Source organism: Gavialis gangeticus, unplaced genomic scaffold (assembly GCF_001723915.1).
Source record: "Gavialis gangeticus isolate Ggan-Ray unplaced genomic scaffold, GavGan_comp1, whole genome shotgun sequence".
In the NCBI taxonomy this organism is placed as follows: Eukaryota; Metazoa; Chordata; order Crocodylia; family Gavialidae; genus Gavialis; species Gavialis gangeticus.
Genome location: NW_017729023.1, coordinates 6,566,597 through 6,574,039, shown reverse-complemented (window position 1 = coordinate 6,574,039; position 7,443 = coordinate 6,566,597).

Genomic DNA, 7,443 nt, shown 5'->3' with positions numbered 1-7,443 from the left:
AGGGTATGGGGGTACATGCCCCCCCGATTTGTGGGTGGGGTGGGTGTGGATGCAGGCTGCCCGCTGTGTCCTTGTGGTTCCCCACCCTGTTGCCCTTCCCTCTAGGAGTCCCATGCCACCAAAGCGACATGCCCCCTGCCTGCCTGGCACCAAGTGTGGGTGGTGGTGTTTCCCTAAGGACACAGGGCTGGGGGAGGCAGTGGGGGACAGGGGCAGAGGGGCAGGGGGCAAGTGGCAAGGGGGGGCATGTGACAATCTACTTCTTGGGTGTTTGTCTTAAATTGAAAGTTGCCTTGGATTTGGGTAAATCTTGTAACATTAAAAAAAAAAAACTTGATAGCTAATACTTATTAAAAACCCACTGATTCTTAATGTACAAAAAATCTGGGCCCAAAAAGGTGCATTTTATTTTGAGAAATATTTGTATTCCCCCTTAGAAAATTAAAATTACATATTACAATAGACTGTGGTCATAAAGATGAAGAACTCTTTGAACTGCTTGAGACTGTATTCATACTTCCTGGTTGCAGTCACTGAATACAGTCACTGTTGGCCATGGCCACAATTCAGCAAAGCACTGGAGCAAATGCTTGACACTTGAAATGGGACTTGACATGCTTCGAACTTATGTGTTTTGATGAATAGGGACCTAGGTTGTGGTATCGTAAATCACATGACTTCATAGGATTCAAGTGTGCAGGAAGGTATTGTTCTATGTGAAGATAGAAGCAAAACTTTTCTTCCTCTGGCAACAAAAAGACATACCTGCTGTACAAATGGTTGACTGGAATACAGGGAATTAAGTAAAATGAAATGATTTATTGAAATCAAGGAGTCAAATATTTGAGAGAAGATATGCCAAAGAGATGAAAGGATTTTATAAAAAGCTCATGCACTGTAATTTGTAACTTACAATATTTAGCCTCTGCTGCATTTACCTTTTTGCCTTTTCATTGTTACTTTAAGTGTAGCATGGTAATACTGAACATAAGATCTACCAAGGAAGTGCAGCATTATAACAGTCATCCATTATAAGAAGAAAATTCAAACAATCATTTGACCATGTTTTGTATTCTGTTCAGGGTTGTCCTGTTAATTAAGCACACTCCATAGTTTTGTTGTGTGCACACTTACTTTTAGGTCCTAATAACCAACTTGCAAAACCACAATGTAAATTAACAAGCAATACAACAATTAAATACAGCTACTCCTCGCTTAATGTTGTAGTTATGTTCTTGAAAAATGTGACTTTAAGCGGAACGATGTTAAGCGAATTCAGTTACGTCACAGTAGTTGCCTACTAGCAGGCGGTGGCCAAACAACGTTATAATTAAACATTGTGTGACTTTAAACAAATATGTTCTCTAATAGATCAGTGACATAATAACGAAACAACATTAACCAGGATGACGTTAAATACTTGTAGAATGAATGAGTACTAAGGAAGTTGTCATTTGATGAATTGATGAAGACTATTTCTAAGAAGTGTGTTCCATGCAGGGCAAAGAAGCTTTGAGACTTGGAAAAAATACAACCTAAATTAATGAGCAATTTTTTTTTTACTGGACGTAATTATCCATAATTATATGACAAGAGGAGAGAAATCCAGAAAATTAGTGGGATCCAAATCTGAAAAGGAATCTCCTTGGCATGAGGGGAATATTTTTTGAAAGCTGACGGGGGTGTGAATAATATTGCACCATTTTTATCGTGTATGTGACTTCTTTTTAGAAGAGAGACAGAAACCAAGCATGATGTGTGGCTGTTTGTGTCCTGGAGAAACACCTCTTGTGTTGGATCCTTTGGTGCTTCTTGGTTGTTGTGTGCCTTTTTATAAGGTTGACATAAAAGGACCCCAGGAGTTCATCTAGTCCAGTCCTTTGTTCAAGACAGCATCGTTCCTATCCAAACCATCCCAGGCAAATGTTTGTCTAATCTGCACTTAAATCATTTAATGATTAAGGTTTCCATATAGCTAATGAAATAAGTAAATGAAAACATTGGATTAAATCCAACTGATTCATGCTGGTCTTCTGTAAAACCTGGGTGCATCTATATGTTCATTAATGTACCGTAATAGGCACTACTGTGCATTAGCAGAAATGAATGCTTTTTTAGTGACCTTAATGCACATTAGATTAAATCTACTGCGCATCAGCACTTTAGCATGGTTTTGTCTGCTGTGCTAATGCACAGTAAAATTGGCCTTTTGTGCATTAAGTGTCTCGTGTAGACATGTCCAATCACTCCTATGTTGTGCTCCTTCTGTTCTTTGATGCTTGTCTGCTAGGTTTATTCAGTGCTGGTCAGATCCATAGATTCATGCCACTAAAAGACTTGTCATCTGCACAGGAAGGAGAACTGATGAGCCTCACAAGCTTCATGCAGTCCCTGGGAAAGATGAGTGATCCTTAAAGGGAGTTCTGCCACATCAGCTTTTTTTGTGATAATCTTGGCAATACCCTCCAGCTGTTGGCTTCCTCAATCTTTGTACAATAGCTTGCACAGTACTTGAGCTAGTATGTTGCTTACATCCTGGGCTGGTATATACCAGCAACTTCACAGAAGCTGAAAAATGGAATCTATGTTGTTTCCAGTATGTTATATGATATTCAGAGACAAAGAGCCTGCACTATTTCAGGGTTGCTTGGGCTCTGCCATCTCAGCCTTTCCCTATGCAGTAACATTGAAAACAATGAAACCTCTTGTTCTTAAGGTGCATCCTTTGCATTTTCTAAATGGTTTGGAGTAACTGACTAAAATCTATTGACTTACAGCGAGCAGGGTCAGGTAAGAACGTGCCTCACAGTATCTTTGCAAACTCCCTTTCCTGCCCCCCCACACCTCCTCAAGGTCCAAGGTTCCCCTTGGCCTGGTAGCCCACTGGGCTAGCATGGCACACAGGAGTAATTGTGGCCAGCATCATCTGGCTGTCTCTTGGTTTCCCCCTGGCCTGAATGATTAGGTACTGATCTACAACCAGGGAAGCTTTTGTCAGGAGTCCAGTTCATGGCTAATAGTTTTAATTTGGAGCTGTAGGAAGACATCTGCACTATTTTACCAATGCATGAGTTCTTCCCCCGCCCTCCCCTTTCCTCCCTTAGGAGGTAGGGAATTGCACTCATTGCCCATTTTACAGAGGGGGAACTGAGGTGCTAAGTCCAGGAGGTTACTTGCCCCAGGGTCAAGTGTAAGCTCTGGGAGTCCTGCATGTCCAGCCACCCTTCTCACCTACCACACACGGCAGAGTTCTTGTACTCCATCCCCATCAGTTTATCATGTGTTGCTCTGAAAAGGAGCAAGCTTTGGGTTTGCAATGAAGGCTTTTTGGACCCACTCTGTAAAAGGATAGAAGGCAATCCTTCTAGGTTGAGCACAGCCTCTTGCTGAGAGAGTACATGAGGGAGTGAATTATTCTGTTGTATCATTTAGGACTACTCACCTGGTATCATAGGTGATACAAAAATACCACACCTGATGCATGTTGCTAGTGTATTTTAATTGACTTTTCTTCAATACCAGGTTCTGCCCTGCAGTTCATCTTGTTTGGATTGATCCTGCCTGTTCTTGAGGGCTTTATTTGACCTAAGCTCCACCTTGCATATTTCTGTCTTCTTGGGCATGGGCCTCATTTCTCAGTGATGCCAGATCTCACCCTGGACAGCTGGGAGTCCAGATTTTGTTTGGGAAGGCTCAGCTGACCTCCCTGCAGATCGCTGCTAACACTGCTTCCATTTTAGCCAGCAGGCCTGAGTGACCTGATGCTCACAATCCCTTTTCCTCTGGGAAGTTTCTTCTCCGAGCTTCTGCTGATGGCAGAGAGAATGCTATTTAAAGTCGGCTCTTGCACTGTCAGGGCACTATGTTATCCAGGTTGGTTTCAGAACTGGCTTTAGGGTTTTTTTCTGACTTCAAGTGGGGAAGAAAAATGATATGGAATCAGTAAGTTGTGATACCTTTTTCTGAGCCTCTAGCAATGTGTAACATATTTATTAACTTGAATGGGTTATGTCTGGATACAATAGCTGGTGTTGCCACAGCAGCCTTTCTGCTTTATTTACCCCAAACAGTAGTTTTGTTTCTCTCCTGTTCTGAAGTATAGGGTTACAAAAAGTGCTAATGTTGATTACTGTCAACATGAAACTCTGAATTAAGTTTCTTACAACAAGTGTTTTCAATTAGATTTCCTATGATGCAGCACTTCAGCTGTATCTCTTATTTTCAAGATTATACTGTATATTCTTCGAGACGGCTGTGATGAGGCTATATAGCCAAAAGGTGGCAGCACTCCATCTGCTTAGGTCCTTTGCATTTTGTGGAGAAACAGCATTTTTCTGTAATCCTTGTTTTAAGAACCCTTTTTTGTTTTAACCTTTGCCTTCCCATTCTAATCTTGAATGTTTGCATGAAGCCTAACTCTCCTAGGTTTCACGCAAGTGGGGTTTTTTTTTGTACACTTCCATTAATAAAAGCTCTAAACTGTCTTGTTCCATAGGAAAAAAAAGATTGCGCCAAGTTCTCTGAACCTTTTCAAAGGTGGCTTCTAGTACTGTAGACTGCACAGTTACTTCTAACACAGAGATCTAAAATGTAAGTAGGATAAAAATTAGAGCACAGACAAATAATACCTTTTTCAGTTCTGGCTTTCAAACAGTGATTCCTTCCATAGGGTATAAACTTCAAGCCTTTTGACATCTGTGTAAGTTGGGCATGAATTATCAGCATATCAGTGTTGGGGGGAACTCAAGTTGTGTCCTGTTCAAGGTTGCCCAAGAAGATGACCACTGGGACTTATGCCTAAGTGCTATCCCTCATAGCACTGTGGTGTATCAATAATGCCTTTCTAAGCTCCTGGTAGGAATGTCCATGAGTTAGAGAGACCATAAAATAATTTAAAGAGTGGTCTGAGAGGAGGAGCTAGGGATCTTCATGATTAAGTTCAATGCAGTAATTCAATCCATTAACTCAATTGCTGAGCCCCTGCATATCCTTTAGAAAATAAGGTGGGTCCAATCATACTGCGAATGAGCTTTCTGGAAAAAATACCCTATTTTTCCTCTACTTCTCCTATTGCCCCTGTTCCTCACTACCATAGAGTCTCTCTAGACTTTATTGGAAATTAGGAAAAGCAGGGAGCCTAACTTGACCTAAGAAGTCTTCTGCTAGTTTTGAAATGAGGTTGCTTTTTGCATTTTCGTCTCTTCCCTCAGCATTCCCCTTTGCCTGCTTTATATTGGCTTGCCCTTCAAGCTCCATGCTGTGGCTGCCATTCATTATAGGTATGAGATTCCCTTTAGGTATTAATTGGTCCTGCTCCTAAATTGAATGGAAGAGCATTCCAGTGAATTCCAGCCGCAGTGGGGTGTTTGTGTGTGTGGGTGCCCCATCGGGTTGCTATATCTGGAGAATTATGTTAGGAAACATCTGGAAAATCACTGATAGAGATTTTTGGGGCCGATAAAGATAGCCAATTTTTAAGGAGGCATATTGGCCGATACCGATCTGATTTCTGATACCAGCTTGGAGAGCTGCATGCAACTGGTAAGTCTGTTGTGGTGGAAGGGGAAGGGAGAAGGAAAGGGCATGGGGGGGCAGATCAAGGCCCCCGTGGTGAGGGAGGAGTGGGGCAATGGCTGGGGCAAGCGCTGCCCAGCTGGGGTGGGGCGGGCACAGGCATTTATCAGCCTTGGCCACATCAGGCTGATTTTCTGATACGACCAATTTTCTTTATATTAGTGCCTATCCAATATCAGACCCATGTGTCAGTGCACCTCTACATTATGTTGGGCTCTTTGGCAGAAAGCCATTGACAGGGTGAGATTTCAGTTCTCACCTAATTCTGCCCCCATGCAAGCCAATTACTAGATCAGGTCCTTTTTTCCAGATAAAACACTTGCTTTGGAGCACATTCACTTCTTGAAGTCTAGAAAATGAAAATGGCAAAAATCCAAGTGTTTGGCTGGGAAAAACTGAACCAAATGTTTTCAGTCATTCCCATCGCTACCTATTGCTATCAGTGTGTCAATGTAAGTGGTGTTTGGCCTTGATTTTGAAAATCCTATCCTTGCACCTCTGTAATGGGTCAGCTGAGCCAGGTCCTCTCATGCAAGGGTAAGGTCACTCCGATTCTAAGACCCAACTCAAGGCAAGTTTCCTTGACTTCATGCTTGACTTAACTGGCTTCTTCCATCCATTGACTTCAGCTTTCTCTCGTGGGGGCAGCTAAGCATGTCTTTTCTAGCAGCAGCAATTTTCTGACACAATGAAACACAACTTATCCCTACTGAAAACACACATTAAGAAGTTAACTTGGTTGCTTGAGCTCTCCCTCCTCCAAGTTTAGATTACTTCTAAAAAGATTCCAGGGGGTTGAAATATTTCCTTGTTCAAATATGGAGATTTTGGCCAGAGAGCTAAAGTACCCTTTATAGATCTCAGTGTGAATGGGGGCAGGGATATGTTAGGGTGAAATAGGCAGGGACATGGAAGTGAGGGAGTGTAGGAAAGGGATTTTTAAAGTTTTATGGTGCTGTTTGGGGAGCCTGTTCCTTATCTTGTGTGTTTTTGTTTTTCTGTCATTGTAAGCTATCCTGAGCCTTTTTGGATGTGGTAGGATATAACATCTAAATAAGAGATACTGTGAAGGCGGGTAAGAAAGGCCAAGTTGGGAAGATGATGTGCATCAGGATCTAATTGTTAAATTCCTTTGGGTTAAATGTGGGGCCAGGAGCCAAGACAGTCCGCATTCTGTCCCTGGCCACTTATCCGGCATCTCCTTTTTGCCCTGTTGATGTTCTGGTGAATGTAACAGGGTGGAAACCTGCTGTAAAAACAGTAGACCATTTGAAATGGGGAATTGTTCTTGCAAAACCAGATAAAACAAGTGTCCTGAACTGTGCGGTGGAGGGGCCTTTTGCAGTAGTTTCCAGAATTAGCTATACTCTGAAGCTCTTGTACTGGCAGCTTGCCACTTGGTGATTGGCAGCTGAGGATGCTACTTTTGGAAAAGCTGTACAATCAATCAGCTGCCAGGGGGCACACCTGAGAGGAGAAAGGAGGGGCTTGTGCCTGGGGGAGAATGGGAAGGCCTGAATCTGCCCCGTCTGTATGTAACACTGAGGTGCAGTCAAAAGTAGCATAAAGGGACTATTAGATTTAAAAATAACTACATAGAGTAGCGTGTGTAAAACATAAATATAAATTTAAACAGTTTCTGGTTTGCTGTTCAAACAGCTTGTGAACTTTCTGTATTTCACCCACATGGCAATGGAAAGAGACTAGCCGGCTTATTGCAACTATTTGAATTTCCACCCTCCAGTTTGTCAGTCTGCTTGTAGCACTGTTCTAATGCACTGAGATATTTAGAGCATTTGTGGGGAATGTTTAAACTGGATGAGAAACAGCTTTTGAAACCCCCCCTACCCTCTTGTGCCCTAATACAGA